Genomic DNA, 19,053 nt, shown 5'->3' on the forward strand with positions numbered 1-19,053 from the left:
ACATTTTGACCGTTCCATAGGGCTCTCCTGGTAAAGCCCACAGCGGGATCACTCTGACTGACAACCCGGATCTTGAACCAGAAGGACATACACAGCAACAGCGAGACTGCAGCGGTGAAGCAGAGAGTTGCTCTCCAAGACAGGAGCCTCATCTCGAGTAAGTACGCTTTGTTTATAAATATAATAGAATATATGTGTCTCTGAGCTGTTTCCACATTATATGGCTTGTCTGTGAAGGACTGTTTTTCTTACGGTTATGGTCTCATTCATGGAGTGATATGCATTTCCTGATGCCAAGTGCTGGGACTAATGTTGTGTGATTTTGATATATCTCAAAGATATGAGGTCTCAGGTGTTAGAAAATAAAAGCAGGCAAAGGGCTTAAATCTAGAGATACATACATTAGACATGTGCGTTTCGTTTCGGGTGAATTCGGACGAATTTTGGACAATTCCAAGATTCGGATGTATTCGAATTTCCGAATTGGCACATCCCGAAAAATTCCAAAAATGAATAAATTAGTTTCCGAATCTTCTAATCCATTATTCATATTAGGAATTTTTCATTGCTCTATGTAGAAAACCGCAGTTCCCCGACACTAACTCTAAGTCTCTAAATCATTAAATAAAGATATTAACCCCTAAACCGCCATTCCCCAACATCGCCAACACAAACTAAACCTATTGACCCCTAAACCGCCGTTACGAAACATCGCCGACATGAACTAAACATATTAACCCCTAAACCACCATTCCCAAACATCGCCGACACAAACTAAACCTATTAACCCCTATACCGCACCCCCCACACATCACCAACACTAACTAAACCTATTATCCCCTAAATCGCAGTTGCCCGACAGTAACTTAATCACTAATTAAAGCTATTAACCCCTAATCCACTGTTCCCCGACATCGCCGACACTAACTAAACCTATTAACCCCTAAACCGCTGTTCCAAAACATTGCCGACACAAACTAAACCTATTAACCCCTAAACCGCCGTTCAGAATCATCGCCGACACAAACTAAACCTATTAACCACTAAACCGCCGTTCCCAAACATCCCCAAAACAAACTAAACCTATTAACCCCTAAACCACCGTTCCCAAACATCGCAACAACCTAGATTAAACTATATTAACCCGTACACCAAACACCCCCTAACTTTAACATCAATTAAAATACACCTAAATTAAAGTTACAAATTATTAACTAGCTACCTGTGAAATAAAAATAAAACCTAAGCTGCCTTCCACCAGCCAATAAGAATGAGAGCTGCTTAAATCCTATTGGCTGATTTAAACAGCCAATAGGATTTAAGCAGCTCTCGTTCCTATTGGCTGATTCAAATTGTTCAGCCAATAGGACTGCAATGGTACCTCCAGTATAAAAAGGGGTACCTTGCATTTGAATCCTCAGTGTGCGGCGGACGATCGTATGAAGAGGACCTCTACGTCGGATCCGCCTGGATCTCTGCCTCCGTGCATCGATTGCTCCGCCTCCACAGAGATGAAGAATATGCCGGTCCTGCGATGGATGAAGATGGAGCCGCCTGGATGAAGATGGAGCCGCTGGGATGAACATCGTTCAAGCAGGACTTCAGCAACTGTGAGTACCTAAAGAGGGGTTAATGTTAGATTTTTTTAAGGTTTTTTTGGGGTGTTTTTTTTTTTAGATTAGGGCTAATGGGCAACCTTAAAAGAGCTGAATGCCATTTTAAGGGGAGCAAAAGAGCTGAATGCCCTTTTAAGGGCAATGCCCATACAAATGCCCTTTTCAGGGCAATGGGTAGATTAGGTTTTTTTAGTTAGGTTTTTTTATTTTGTGGGTTTGGGGGGGGGGTGAGGGTTTGTAATTTTAGGGGGGTTTGTTTTTATTTTGTAGCAAAAGAACTGATTTCTTTAGGGCATTGCCCTACAAAAGGCCCTTTTAAGGGCCCTTGGTAGTTGATTATAGATTAGGTTTTTTATTTTGGGGTGTTTTTTGTTTTTTTAAACGGGGTATTAGAATAGGAATAATTTTTATTGTTTTGGATAATTTCGTTATTTTTTGTAATGGTAGTTTTTTTTTATTTTTGTAGGGTTTTTGTAGGGTTTTAGTTTAAGGCAGCTTAGGTTTTATTTCACAGGTAAGTTTGTATTTATTTTAACTAGGTAGTTAGTAAATAGTTAATAACTATTTACTAACTAGTCTACCTAGTTAAAATAAATACAAACTTACCTGTGAAATAAAAATTAAACCTAAGCTAGCTATAACTATTAGTTATATTGTAGCTAGCTTAGGTTTTATTTTTATTTCACAAGTAAGTTTGTATTTAGTTTTAAATAGGTATTATTTAGTTCATAATGGTAACTTTAATTTAGTTCTATTTTAGGGGTATTTTAGGGGTAAATAATATAGTTTAATTTAGGTTGTTGCGATGTGGGGACTGGCAGTTTAGGGGGTTATAGGTTTAGTCAGTGTTGGCTATGTGTGGGAATGGCAGTTTAGGGGTTAATAGGTTTAGTTAGTGTTGGCGATGTTTGGGAACGTTATTTTTATGTTGTTTTTTTTTCTTAATTAACTTCTATGGGGGAATATTTTGAACGCACACCCGATATTCTTAGTTCAGTTTTTTGCACTCGTTTAGTTAGCGCAAGAGCAAAAACAGTTTACTTTCAACTCATAATACGAGCGCAACCCGACAAGAGCAAAATGCCTTTTTCTAGAGCAGTTGATGCTCAAGCGGGAGAGTTAAATAGCGCTCCACTCGTAATCTGGCCATTACTGTTTCAAATTTAAATACTATTTTTACCTATTTAAAGCTATATTATAAGTGTAGTGCTAATTTACCCCACGCCCATTTGCAGGCGTGTGATAAATAACCACCCTACCTGTCCTCACTCATCAACAAATATACTCCTGCCCGTCCCCTAAGATCCAACAACGACCTGCTTCTTGCATCCTCTACCATCACCTCCTCTCATTCTAGACTACAGGACTTCTCTTGTGCGGCACCAACCCTCTGGAACGCACTTCCTCGAGATGTCAGACATGCCCCTAACATCTCCTCCTTTAAACGTTCCCTAAAGACCTTTCTGTTCAGGGAAGCTTATCACCCAACTTATTAACAAACTAACCAATTAAAGGGACACTGTACCCAAAAATTTTCTTTCGTGATTCAGATTGAGCATGAAATTTTAAGCAACTTTCTAATTTACTCCTATTATCGAATTTTCTTCATTCTCTTGGTATCTTTATTTGAAATACAAGAATGTAAGTTTAGATGCCGGCCCATTTTTGGTGAACAACCTGGGTTGTCCTTGCTGATTGGTGGATAAATTCATCCACCAATAAAAAAGTGCTGTCCAGAGTACTGAAACCAAAAAAGCTTAGATGCCTTCTTTTTCAAATAAAGATAGCAAGAGAACGAAGAAAAATTGATAATAGGAGTAAATTAGAAAGTTGCTTAAAATTGCATGCTCTTTCTGAATTACAAAAGAAAAAATTTGGGTTCAGTGTCCCTTTAACAGTTGCCCTCTATCTCCTCACTAATATCATTCTCACCTCTGCAGTCCCCACCTCCTGTTTCCAATCCTCCTACCCATCTAGATTGTAAGTTCCCACGGGAACAGGGCCCTCAATTCCCCCTGTATTTGTCTGTAAAATTTTGTGTCTTATCGTATTGTTTCTCCACTGTACTGTTATCCTTGTACCCATGGGCAGCGCTGCGGAATCTGTTGGCGCTTTATAAATAAAGAATAATAATAATAATAATAATTTCTGACATTCAAAAACAAAACAAAAACAAATCAGTGACCAATATAGCCACCTTTCTTTGCAAGGACACTCAAAAGCCTGCCATCCATGGATTCTGTCAGTGTTTTGATCTGTTCACCATCAACATTGCGTGCAGCAGCAACCACAGCCTCCCAGACACTGTTCAGAGAGGTGTACTGTTTTCCCTCCTTGTAAATCTCACATTTGATGATAGACCACAAGTTCTCAATGGGGTTCAGATCAGGTGAACAAGGAGGCCATGTCATTAGATTTTCTTCTTTTATACCCTTTCTTGCCAGCCACGCTGTGGAGTACTTGGACGCGTGTGATGGAGCATTGTCCTGCATGAAAATCAGGTTTTTCTTGAAGGATGCAGACTTCTTCCTGTACCACTGCTTGAAGAAGGTGTCTTCCAGAAACTGGCAGTAGGACTGGGAGTTGAGCTTGACTCCATCCTCAACCCGAAAAGGCCCCACAAGCTCATCTTTGATGATACCAGCCCAAACCAGTACTCCACCTCCACCTTGCTGGCGTCTGAGTCGGACTGGAGCTCTCTGCCCTTTACCAATCCAGCCACGGGCCCATCCATCTGGCCCATCAAGACTCACTCTCATTTCATCAGTCCATAAAACCTTAGAAAAAATCAGTCTTGAGATACTTATTGGCCCAGTCTTGACGTTTCAGCTTGTGTGTCTTGTTCAGTGGTGGTCGTCTTTCAGCCTTTCTTACCTTGGCCATGTCTCTGAGTATTGCACACCTTGTGCTTTTGGGCACTCCAGTGATGTTGCAGCTCTGAAATATGGCCAAACTGGTGGCAAGTGGCATCTTGGCAGCTGCACGCTTGACTTTTCTCAGTTCATGGGCAATTATTTTGCGCCTTGGTTTTTCCACACGCTTCTTGCGACCCTGTTGACTATTTTGAATGAAACACTTGATTGTTCGATGATCACGCTTCAGAAGCTTTGCAATTTTAAGAGTGCTGCATCCCTCTGCAAGATATCTCACTATTTTTTACTTTTCTGAGCCTGTCAAGTCCTTCTTTTGACCCATTTTGCCAAAGGAAAGGAAGTTGCCTAATAATTATGCACACCTGATATAGGGTGTTGATGTCATTAGACCACACCCCTTCTCATTACAGAGATGCACATCACCTAATATGCTTAATTGGTAGTAGGCTTTCGAGCCTATACAGCTTGGAGTAAGACAACATGCATAAAGAGGATGATGTGGTCAAAATACTCATTTGCCTAATAATTCTGCACTCCCTGTTGTTATGAACCCCTAATCTGCTGCCCCCAACATCGCCGACACCTACATTATATTTATTAACCCCTAATCTGCCGCCCTCAATGTCACCACAACCTACCTACATTTATTACCCCATAATCTGCTGCCCCAACGTCTTCGCCACTATAATAAACATATTAACCCCTAAACCGATTCACTCCCGCCTCGCAAACATTAGTTAAATTTGATTAACCCCTAAACCTAAGTCTAACCCTAACCCTAATACCCCCTAACTTAAATATAATTAAAATAAATCTAAAAAAAATTCCTATCATTAACTAAATAATTCCTATTTAAAACTAAATATTTACCTGTAAAATAAACCCTAAGCTAGCTACAATATAACTAATAATTACATTTTAGCTATTTTAGGATTTATTTTTATTTTACAGGCAAGTTTGTATTTATTTTAACTAGGTAGCATAGTTATTAAATAGTTATTAACTATTTAATAACTACCTAGCTAAAATAAATACAAAAGTACCTGTAAAATAAAACCTAACCTAAGTTACAATAACACCTAACACTACACTATAATTAAATAAATTAACAGCAATTAAATAAATTTAATTTAATTAGCTAAAGTACAAAAAAACAAACACTAAATTACAGAAAATAATAAACAAATTACAAGATATTTAAACTAATTACACCTAATCTAATAGCCCTATCAAAATAAAAAAGCCCCCTCAAAATAAAAAAACCCTAGCCTAAACTAAACTATCAATAGCCCTTAAAAGGGCCTTTAGCGGGGCATTGCCCCAAAGTAATCAGCTCTTTTACCTGTAAAAAAAATACAAACACCCCCCAACAGTAAAACCCACCACCCACACAACCAACACCCCAAATAAAATACTATGTAAAAAACCTAAGCTCCCCATTGCCCTGAAAAGGGCATTTGGATGGGCATTGCCCTTAAAAGGGCAGTTAGCTCTTTTGCAGCCCAAACCCTAATCTAAAGAGATAAAACCCACCCAATACACCCTTTAAAAAACCTAACACTAACCCCCTGAAGATCGACTTACAGTTCTGAAGACCGGACATCCATCCTCAAGGAAGCGGCATAAGTCTTCATCCAACCGTTCCGAAGTCCTCAATGAAGCCGGGATTAGTCTTCATCCAAGCCGGGCGAAGTGGTCCTCCAGACGGGCAGAAATCTTCATCCAGACTGCATCTTCTATCTTCATCCATCTGATGCAGAGCGGCTCCATCTTCAAGACATCAGGTGAGGGAGAATCCTCTTCTTCTGACGACTACCCGACGAATGAAGGTTCCTTTAGAATTCTATCAGCCAATCGGAATTAAGGTAGAAAAAATCCTATTGGCTGATGCAATCAGCCAATAGGATTGAGCTCGCATTCTATTGGCTGTTCCAATCAGCCAAAAGAATGCAAGCTCAATCTTATGAACTTCAATCCTATTGGCTGATTGCATATATATTGCAATATATATTGCAATAGGATTTTTTCTATCAGCCAATTGGAATCTAAGGGATGCCATCTTGGATGACGTCACTTAAAGGAACCTTCATTCGTCGGGTAGTCGTCGGAAGAAGAGGATGCTCCGTGTCGGATGTCTAGAAGATGGACCTGCTCCGTGCCGGATGGATGAAGATAGAAGATGCCATCTAGAAGAAGTCTTCTGCCCATCTGGAGGACCACTTCGTCCGGCTTGGATGAAGACTTCTCCCGGCTTTGTTGAGGACTTCGGCCCGGTTGGATGAAGACTTCTGCCGCTTCCTTGAGGATGGATGTCCGGTCTTCAGAACTGAAAGTCGATCTTCAGGGGGTTAGTGTTAGGTTTTTTAAGGGTGTATTGGGTGGGTTTTATTTTTTAGATTAGGGTTTGGGTCGCAAAAGAGCTAACTACCCTTTTAAGGGCAATGCCCATCCAAATGCCCTTTTCAGGGCAATGGGGAGCTTAGGTTTTTTAGATAGTATTTTATTTGGGGGGTTGGTTGTGTGTGTGGTGGGTGTTACTGTTGGGGGGGTGTTTGTATTTTGCTTTACAGTTAAAAGAGCTGATTACTTTGGGGCAATGCCCCGCAAAAGGTCCTTTTAAGGGCTATAGATTAGTTTAGTTTAGGCTAGGGCTTTTTATTTTGATAGGGCTATTAGATTAGGTGTAATTAGTTTAAATATCTTGTAATTTGTTTATTATTTTCTGTAATTTAGTGGGGTTTTTTTTGTACTTTAGCTAATTTAATTTAATTTATTTAATTGTTGTTAATTTAGTAAATTTATTTAATTATAGTGTAGTGTTAGGTGTTATTGTAACTTAGGTTAGGTTTTATTTTACAGGTACGTTTGTATTTATTTTAACTAGACAGTTATTAAATTGTTAATAACTATTTAATAACTATTCTACCTAGTTAAAATAAATTCAAACTTGCCTGTAAAATAAAAATAAACCCTAAGATAGCTACACTGTAACTATTAGTTATATTGTAGCTAGCTTAGGGTTTATTTTACAGGTAAATATTTAGTTTTAAATAGGAATAATTTAGTTAATGATAGGAATTTTTATTTAGATTTATTTTAATTATATTTCAATTAGGGGGTGTTAGGGTTAGACTTAGGTTTAGGGGTTAATAAATGTAGGTAGGTGGCGCCGATGTTAGGGACGGTAGATTAGGGGTTAATAAAATTTAACTAATGTTTGCGAGGTGGGAGTGCGGCAGTTTAGGGGTTAATATGTTTATTATAGTGGCGGCGACTTTGGGGGCAGCAGATTATGGGTTAATAAATGTAGGTAGGTTGTGGCGACATTGGGGACGGCAGATTAGGGGTTAATAAATATAATGTAGGTTTCGGCGATGTTGGGGGAAGCAGATTAGGGGTTCATAAATATAATGTAGCTGGCGGCGGTGTCCGGAGCGGCAGATTAGGGGTTAAAAATTTTAGTTTTAGTGTTTGCGATGCAGGAGGACCTCGGTTTAGGGGTTAATAGGTAGTTTATGGGTGTTAGTGTACTTTTTAGCACTTTAGTTACAGCGTTGTACCATAAAACTCTTAACTACTGACTTATAAATGCGTTAGGACTCTTGATGGGGTAGGCTGTACCGCTCACTTTTTGGCCTCCCAGGACAGACTTGTAATATCAGCGCTATGGAATTCCCATAGAAAAAAGACTTTACAAAGTTTACGTAAGTCGTTTTGCGGTAAGGCCAAAAAAGTGTGCGGTGCCCCTAAACCTGCAATACTCGTAATAGCAGCGGGCGTAAAAAAGCAGCGTTAGGACCTCTTAACGCTGCTTTTTTACCTTAACGCACAACTCGTAATCTAGCCAAATGTAATTTAATTACTGTTTAAAACAATAGTTTTGCAACTAGTAGACTGAATAGGATTTTATTCTGTTTGAATTGATCAAGCCATTGTATATATGTTAGTATTTTTATAATAATCAATAATAAATAAATAATAAAAGTAAAAGTAATTACATAATTCATTTGTTCATTTTTTAAGCTTGTTTATTGTTTTCAGACGAATGCAACACATATGGAAGCATTTGTCCAAAAATGAATGGACAGACATTTCTTATATATATATATATATATATATATATATATATATATATATATATATATATATATATATATATATATATATATACACAGTATATATATATACCCTTAATTAAACTATTTCTATTATTCCTGGGTAACTCACAGGCAGAACCATCTATTTCTTTACAGTTTATACTTTAGAATATGTGAAATAATTGATTAATTAAAATAATATTTTAACCAATATAACTGACAATGTCCCTTTAAATCTGTTACACATTATTAGCAATTTCCACACTTTTTTCCCCCTAGCTTACTGTGAATATTGCATTCCCTGTTCAATATTCCACAGCTCTTGTTTTATAATTAGGTCTGAATTATCTGTTAGACTGTTCTTTGTTATATTAATATATAGATGTTAATCCATGTAATTACACAGTAAATTCTACTGATTTTATTGATTGAATTATGTGAATGTGCTGCAGTTTAATGAATCTGCCTGATCTGCAATGCTGATTGGATGTTACATATCTCAATTGTAGTACACCAGATGTACAAAAATCATTTAGAAATTCATATAAAATACAATTGTTTTTATGTAAAATGGGCTAAACATGGGCGTTCCATGGGTGTATATAAAATTGTCATTCTAATCCCAGCGTAATTCCGTAATTATTTTTCGCACTACAGATATCACAGTTTTTTCTCACAAATGAAAATGTAGCAAGTTTTTCTCAAAACACTCAAAATACTTCAAAACCTAACAGAGAAACACGTGGATACAGGTGATTGTAAAATGCTATACGCAGAAAGCAGTGTAATGTGATCTATATTGGCTGCAGGACTTCATTTTTAAAGTGCGCCCTCTGCTCACTTCACTCTACTGAGCAAAGTATACCTTTCCAGCAATAGGAGCCATCTCGCCACTCACAGGGACTGCCCATTTTTTACGTTCATTCTACTGGGATAGCCCCTGCGATGGTCAGAAAGAAACACTACGTCTGTACCCTCAAAGTACAGATCATCATGCCCACAGAGAGAAGCTCACTCTCAGGAATGAACAACCAGCTCAATAACTTGTTAGCTTGTTCTTTGGCGATTTACCACCTGGGTGCAGCTTCTTCTAGCCCAGTAATGCTTTTCACAGAGTAGAAATTTCCTGTAGTATATCAGTCTGATTCCGCCTAGCGCCTATTACGGTCAGTCCAGCACCGACATATCAGGCAATTCCTCTCTGAACAAGAAACACGGCAACCCCAGATGAGTGTTTCAGCCTTCATTGGGCCATCTTAGTGAGTTGCAACCATATTCCTCTAAGCACAATGAGCAAGGAGTCCACATCTGGTTGCCCCTTTTTTCCGACTTACTCACAGAGAGAAGCACATTCTCAGGAACAAACAACCATCTCAATAACGACTTAGCTTCTTCTATGGCGATTTACCACCTGGGTGCAGCTGCTTTTTAGCCCAGTAATGCTTTTCACAGAGTGGAACTTTCCTGTAGTATATCAGTCTGATCCCTCCTATTAAAGGGTCATTAAATACAGTAGATCTGCATAATGAACAAATGCATGATAAAAAGACAATGCAATACCACTTAGTCTGAACTTCAAATGAATAGTAGATTTTTTTTGGCAAATGTAAAAGTTATGTCTATTTCCACACTCCCTGTATCATGTGACAGCCATCAGCCAATCACAAATGCATATAAGTACCATGTGACAGCCATCAGCCAATCACAAATGCATATACATACCATGTGACAGCCATCAGCCAATCACAAATGCATATACATATATTCTGTGAAGAGAGAAAGAAAGAAACTGTATAACCTCAGTAGCTTTAGCTTTAACTGTGATATCAGCACCATGTGCACAAGCCTTGAGCTGATATCAGAGTTTTCCAGTTAAGCTAGTACATTTGGGTGCATTAGACAGCAGGGGCAGACCTTCTGGTACAGCTGGTGCCACTGCACCGGGGCCGAGGGCTGAAGGACACCTATACAGCCCCAAGGAATTTACATTACTACCTAAACTCGTCACAAACTGAGCCATCAAATAACCTACTCAGAAACACAGAATCTCCTTACAACAAGATAACACAAGCCATGAAAAAACTTTCTATGCAATTACTTCAGCAGGCTGTTGCCATTTGTATTAGTAGTGAAATATCAGAAAGCGCCTAACTAGAGGCTATTGGGAGGTGGGTTAAGAGATTAAATATGCTTTTCTATCAAGTGTAGATATTCTTGGTAAAAGACAACACAAAGTTGTATAAAGATGAATATGTAAGCAATATAAGAGTTTGTTAAATTTAAGAGTTTGTTAAATTTAATACATTAAAGTAAATTTATACATATAATTAAAAACATTTAGTTAAAAACATTTAGTTAAGAACATGGATCCATGTACATATTATAAAATATTGTACAATATTAATCGATAAATAACAATTGTTTTAAAACACAAACTTATTCTAAAAATCACAAACTTGTTAAAAAAAAATATATATATTTTAAATATTGGGTTGACAAGAAATTGTTGTTATTCAATTTCTTAAAATGTAGTTTGGGTGTATTGCACCAGTATATTGAGTGTCTCTAATTCCTTAGTGGAAATGTCCTCCTCCGTAAAAAATGTGAAAAAACAATGTTGATTAAAAATAATATGAAAGTGATTCCTTTAGAGTGTTCCAGAAAAAATTCTGTGTTAAAAACAAAAATTCAAAAATTCTGTGTTGAGAACAAAAATGTTAGTGTTTAAAAATCGGAAATATGTAGATCGGCCTCTCAGTTAGGCCTTTTTCAAGACTTGATAGTCTTGAAAAAGGCCTAACTGAGAGGCCGAAACGCGTTGACAGAATTTGGTGAGCAATATTTCATTACTTTCTTTTCTACTTGTAGCATTATTGCACTATGTTGTTTTGTTGTTTACAGGTTTTATGAGGATAGAGTCTTAAAATATAGACTGAACACCCTAGAAAACACTCCAACAACAAGGCACTTGCCAGAAAGGAAAGGAGGATTTTAAATCATCATTATTATCAACACATTTACTTTATACCATCAAATAACTATTGATAAAGGATTTGGAGCTACACTCATACCATATAACCTTTTCTTCACCAACTAATTTTTCACTATCATCACTTTTGGATCACTACAAATTTTTGAGTTTAATTTTCCACACTTTTTATCATATTTTATTAAATTTTTGATCTACATATTTCCGATTTTTAAACACTAACATTTTTGTTCTCAACACAGAATTTTTGAATTTTTGTTTTTAACACAGAATTTTTTCTGGAACACTCTAAAGGAATCACTTTCATATTATTTTTAATCAACATTGTTTTTTCACATTTTTTACGGAGGAGGACATTTCCACTAAGGAATTAGAGACACTCAATATACTGGTGCAATACACCCAAACTACATTTTAAGAAATTGAATAACAACAATTTCTTGTCAACCCAATATTTAAAATATTTTTTTTTTTTTAACAAGTTTGTGATTTTTAGAATAAGTTTGTGTTTTAAAACAATTGTTATTTATCGATTAATATTGTACAATATTTTATAATATGTACATGGATCCATGTTCTTAACTAAATGTTTTTAACTAAATGTTTTTAATTATATGTATAAATTTACTTTAATGTATTAAATTTAACAAACTCTTAAATTTAACAAACTCTTATATTGCTTACATATTCATCTTTATACAACTTTGTGTTGTCTTTTACCAAGAATATCTACACTTGATAGAAAAGCATATTTAATCTCTTAACCCACCTCCCAATAGCCTCTAGTTAGGCGCTTTCTGATATTTCACTACTAATACATATCAATCTCAGGGGCAGCTAGGTACCCCATTATCAAGAAGCAAGATTGGGATATTTTGAGCGCTGTAAGATATCATTTAATTTAATTGTTGCCATTTGTATCACATGACTGTAAAAGGCGGGAAAAAACAACTGCAGGAACCACGGAAATTAAAGTAGGGCCTGTGAGCCCCTCAAGTCATTGGGATCATATGACAGCTGCCACAACAGTCCGGGAGCTCGCAGTGATTTTGTGGTTGGCTGCTTGGCAGCAATAAAGCAAAAAGAGGGAAGAAAGAAGAAATATGGTTAGCAACATCAAGGAAAGGATAGCAGACTGATTTTGTATGATAGAAATCTGAGGGCTTCTGTGGCTGTGTAGAGCCAATGTACTCCTTGGGCTACCAGGAAGGGCCATACAACAGTTCTATGCCATAAGTTGCATGATTGAGAGCAAACAAGAACTGACACATAACTAGATTGATATTGAATAAGTTCATAATGTATCATATGTAAACTCATCTACCTGGGTTTAAGATGAGAGGGTCCAAAACAAATCTTGCACCAGAGTCCTCTGTTCATTCGCTCTGCCGCTGCTAGACAGTACTTGCAAATCAGTGAGTAAGTAAGTTCTCAGATGGGCACCTGGCTGTGTTTGTAGGTGCTGACCTCAGGGTTTTTCGCTTAATGTATTTCTAATGACTTGTTATACCATCTGCAGAGTATAAAATGCATGAAAATGGCTTATTTAGGTTTATTTGTGTATATGAAATAGGTTTCTTCGAAACCACAACCCATTAAAAAGGGTTGAGTTGCAGGTAAAATAAAATCTTATTATTTTATTACTGTACACTCAAAGGCTTCCTTATCTTATATCTGTAGTAAAGATAGAATAGATAGAGGCGCCAATGGTGCAGATCAATGAGGAATCTCAAGAGTTACCAATAAGAGATATACACAGGGTACTCACTTGTAGAGAAGGCAATCAATTATGCCCATGCCCCAGTTGCCTGATGAAACAGTTTTTACTGAGAAACGCGTTGCATTGTTTCTCTTTTTATCCAAGATTTTATTTGGCACTATAAGAAGTTGTGTATTTTACAATTTTTAAATAAATTTGTTTTTATTTTACCAACTTTTAAGTGTCCATCATATCTTGGTGCTACGCTACTAATAGGGTGAGATTCCCTATCCCTACCATCCTGCCTGTATACCTTCTTTGGTCTACAACCTGGACCTGTTGATCCCCTGCACCCTGGAGATGCCTGTTGGGGCCTTGATCAGCTAGCTGGACTGCTGTAGAAATCCAGTCTGCTTCTATGGGCATAATTGATTGCCTTCTCTACAAGTGAGTACCCTGTGTATATCTCTTATTGGTAACTCTTGAGATTCCTCATTGATCTGCACCATTGGCGCCTCTATCTATTCTATCTTCACTACAGATCGTCCATCATTGTATGCTGTTAGAAAGCTGCCTACCGAACCATTTCTACAATCAAATACGTTTGTTCAGCATTTAGGATCCCAGCTGACATTATATTGGACTCTTTTGCTTCCATATATTTACCTGTGGTAATATAATATAATATAAATAACAATATATATTTGATATAAATTTATCTAGTCATTGTGCTATTTATATACTATATGTCACATTGTTTGTTCATCCTGTTACTTGTTGTCACCTTTAGCGCCTCCTAGAGGATCCCAGGAAATTTTTGGGTGTGTTTTGTATTTCCCTGATTTCCTCATTTTTGCTTATCTTATATCTGTCTGTATAACAAAGCCCAATACTTAGAGAGAACAATGAAAAAATAAATATTACTTATCTCTCCTACACCCCACTGGGAGTGTAATTTCTTCTATTGGCTGTGTCTATAGCCTATACTTAAATGGACATAAAACTTTTAAAAACATTTTTTGTTCATGATTTAGATAGAGCATCCAATTTTAAACAACTTTCCTATCTCCCATAGAAGTAAATGTAGAGGGCAAAATGAAAAAACGTACACCTATAATATCGCACTAATCTGACAGGAGTCACATTCCAATGTTCCTCACATATAGAACAATGTACTTTAATTGTAAATACATATTTCTATATATATCTATTTATACCTATACCTGTATAACTCTTCCTATAGATATATAGGTATAGATATGTATTTTACGTTAACATTATCACATATATATAGAAATATAAATTAAATAATAAAAAGTACATTATTTTCTATGTGAAGAACATTGGAATGTAAAATATGCATTACACGCATGGGGGTTCACAATTTAGGATTAACGTTTAGGATTAGCGCACATGAAGAATTGCTATCTTCAATGCGCATTATTGAAATATTATTAATACAGTAAAATAATTTAAATTATTCAATATTTCAATAATGCGCATTGAAGATAGCGATTCTTCACGTGTGCTAACCGACCACTTTAATCCTAAAATGCAAACCCTGATGCCTGTTACGCATATTTTACATTCCTTTGAGTGTAACTGTACTGTACAATGTATTTTTTATGTATTTTGTGCAACTTTTTGTTTTGCTTAACAGTTAACCAGAGCTCTGAAGTTAAACTTACCCAGACGCACATTAAAATAGATTGCGCTCAAGTGAACGTGTTTACTTTCAACTGCTAGTACGCACATTATTTATATCACACGCAAAGAGCTGAGAAATACACCATATCGCTTGCGCGCTACAAAGCGCTCCACTTGTAATCTAGCCCTCAGTCAGGTAAAATGGATCACTGGAGGTGGGAACAAATTAAAGGGGAGAAAAATTTAGGGAAAACTGTCCCCTTAAAGGGATACTAAACTCAATTTTTTTCTTTCACGATTCAGATAGAGCAGTAATTTTAAGCAACTTTCTAATTTACTCCTATTATCAATGTTTCTTCATTCTCTTGCTATCTTTATTTTTAAAAGCAGGAATGTGAAGCTTAGGAGCCAGTCCATTTTAGGTTTAGCACCCTGGATAGCGCTTGCTTATTGGTGGCTACATTTAGGAAACCTATAAGCAAGGATAACCCAGGTTCTGAACCAAATATAGGCCAGCTTTACATTCATGCTTTTTACCAGTAAATACACATGAATTGCATAATCAATACATAGAAAAGACAACACTATAACACTTACTTTAAAGGGACACTCAAGTCAAAATTAAACGTTCATTATTCAGATAGAGCAGCAATTTTAAACAACTTTCCAATTTACTTCCATTAACAAAATGTGCACAGACTTTTTATATTTACACTTTTTGAGTCACCAGCTCCTATTGAGCATGTGTAAGAATTGACAGAATATACTTATATGCATTTGTGATTGGCTTATGGCTGTCACATGATGTAGTGGGAGTGGAAATAGACATAAATTTGTCGGAAAAAAATCTACTTCTCATTTAAAGTTCAGATTAAGTGCTATTGCATTGTCTTGTTACCCTGCATTTGTTGATTATGCAAATCTACTGGTCCTTAACATTTCTTATAGGCAGAAGAATTTTTTTTTTCTGACAAATTTCATTGTCCTTTCATTTCCTGTCACCCGTATCAAATTGCCGCCGTCAGACACTCACAGACTAATCCTTAACAAAGCCTTGTGGTGAAACGTAGATCGGAGCGTCCAGGAGATACGTTATCACATCACGAGGAAAGGTGAACTCTAAAGCATTTTAACTACTAGCTATACTGCTGTTAAACTTTATTGTATTCTGTGAGTATATTAAGCCTTAAAGGGACATAAAACCCAAAATTTGTCTTTCATGATTCATAGAAGCAATATAATTTTAAAAAGTTTCCCATTTACTTCTATTATCAAACTTGCATCATTCTCATGTTATTCTTTGTTGAAGAGATATCTAGATAGGTAGCATTCACTTGTCTGGAGCACTACATGACAGGAAATAGTGCTGCCATCTAGTGATCTTGCTAATGTATAACATTATTATAAAGCTGCTGCCATCTAGTACTCTTGCTAATGTATAACATTATTATAAAACTGCTGCCATCTAGTACTCTTGCTAATGTATAACATTGTTATAAAGCTGCTGCCATCTAGTACTCTTGCTAATGTATAACATTATTATAAAACTGCTGCCATCTAGTACTCTTGCTAATGTATAACATTATTATAAAACTGCTGCCATCTAGTGCTCTTGCTAATGTATAACATTATTATAAATCTGCTGCCATCTAGTGCTCTTGCTAATATATAACATTATTATAAAACTGCTGCCATCTAGTGCTCTTGCTAATGTATAACATTATTATAAATCTGCTGCCATCTAGTGCTCTTGCTAATGTATAACATTATTATAAAACTGCTGCCATCTAGTGCTCTTGCTAATGTATAACATTATTATAAAACTGCTGCCATCTAGTACTCTTGCTAATGTATAACATTATTGCAAAACTGCTGCCATATAGTACTGCAGACTTGTGCACACTCCTGAACTTACCTTCTGACTTTTCAGCAAAAGATAACAAGAAAACAAAGACAATTTGAAATAGAAGTAAATTGGAAAGTTGTTTGAAATTGTATGTTCTATCTGAATCATGAATTTTTTTTAGGGTTTATGTCCTTTTAAGCAATTGTTTTTAATAAAGTGGAACCCCCTGCTGTAACCATGGGTTTATTCATGTGAGCACAAACCATATCGTAGCTCCAAGGAATGTGAGTACCATTACTAGGTTCCCTGTTCTATACCAGCTCTGACTACAGAGTTACACTATGGACTTTTTCTCTTTATTTTTTGAGATTTAATCAAAAGGAGAAATGTCCCACATATTTCCCGCATATCACAGGAGTGAGTGTTCATTTTCTATAAATAGTTAGCAATACTAACCTAAGTGTGCTGCAGAGCCGAGCTAACCCACTCCTCTTCGTCACAGAGCCCCCCCCCCCGGCACAGCTATTAGGAGGCTCAGTGCGGCGGCTCCCAGGCCCTGCACTAAAGGAGAGCCACCACGCAAAGCCTCTTGCTGTTAGCGTGACCGGGGCTTTGTGAAGAAGAGGAGCAAGTTAGCACGGCTCTCCAGCACACTTAGTATTAGTATTTTAGCAGCTAGGGGTGAACCTTTTCACAAAAACATAAATATTCCATGAATAGTTGGAATTAATTTAGTTTAAAATGAGATAAATACTGAACATGGGCGCCGAATATTCAAAATACAAAGGAATGAAAGACAAACATGTTGCCCGTGCTAATGTCTACTTTGTATTTTATTTGTTATTTGTTTGGTATTTAACAGTGGTTGTATCATATTGTTATTGTTTTATTCAGCATATATGTATAGGAGTTGTGCAGTCTTGTTTATGCTCCGGAGAGTGTGCCCATTAAAGACTGTGCAACATTGATCAGAGAATTGTTTGTTTGCACTACCTCTTTAACAGAGAAGCGCTCCTGTCAAACTCCAACAGCCAAACAAACAACGCTTCTAAGTGTATGAGGTGAGATGAAACTATAAATGATAAATAACGGTTTTCACCCTGCCCTACTCACACTAGATGTGTCCGTGAGCAATATTGGGCAGCACTGTTTCAAAATATAAATATCATTATATAATATTCTTACAAACATTTTGCAGACACTGTCTGCCATATAAGTGCCAGGGATGCCTTCACACTCCTGAGCTTACTTCAGTACAACTCTTCACAAATGATACCTAAAAAGCAAAGTATGTTTAATACATGGAGTAAAGTTTGGTAAATTTGTATGCTCTCTCTGTATCATGAAACTATAATTTTAACCTCTGTATCCCTTTAACTCCAAACAATCCAAAATCTAACTGTGCAGTGATAATGTTGTGAAGGTGGAATAGTTGCATTCTACTGCTACATGAATGACTTACTGGCTGCAATATGTTGGAGCCAGGATTTGAACTGACAATATTGTAACAGCACAAGTGTGTCTGGATTTCACTAGTTTCTCAGCTTTTTTTTTACAAGCCTTCCTGTGTATAAATGGAGTACAAGATGTGTTTAGCGATATAGTGAAGCAGCTGACTAAGCTGTACCGTCCCTCAATGTACATCTGGGCTGTCTTTACTTCTTGTTCAAGAGGTGAACTGATTAGCAAGTGAAGGCTGGATAGAAAGAGTCAATAGGACATGCTTGGTCATAGGTTGAGGTGACTCACCTCTTTGTGTTTTGATGTACTTTGGAAAGTGTATTGAGTTTACAGGAGATGGTGGTGAAGTAGACGCATTGCTAAATAAGCTTGTACACTTCAGTGTTAATTGTCCCTTATTCTGTGGGGACAGTCCACTTCAGGAGCTGTCTCCTGCTTTCCTATTCCAAGGTCTAAAAGGAAATGCCAATGACTCACTCTGTCAATACTTTGGTAATCTCATATGAAAATGCAGAGCTGTTTGACTGTCACAAACACAGCAAGACCTCAACTTCAAGACAGGAAGACAATGTGATACAAAAAACAACTATTACATGTTATTCAAATGAATATTTCGCTAGTCTACAAATTGCAAATCCCTCTAAATGTATTTAATGTTAAATAGCACTGACAAACCTTTTTATTTTACATTTCAAAAAATGATTGCTACTTTGGTCATGGATAAAATCAAGTGGCTTATCTTAGTGATACTTCTTAAAAAAACAACAGCATTTTTCCTACATGTATTAAATAGACTCTCAAAACCCTTATCTCCCTTCTTTCAAA

This window comes from Bombina bombina, chromosome 6, assembly GCF_027579735.1.
Source record: "Bombina bombina isolate aBomBom1 chromosome 6, aBomBom1.pri, whole genome shotgun sequence".
NCBI lineage: Eukaryota > Metazoa > Chordata > Amphibia > Anura > Bombinatoridae > Bombina > Bombina bombina.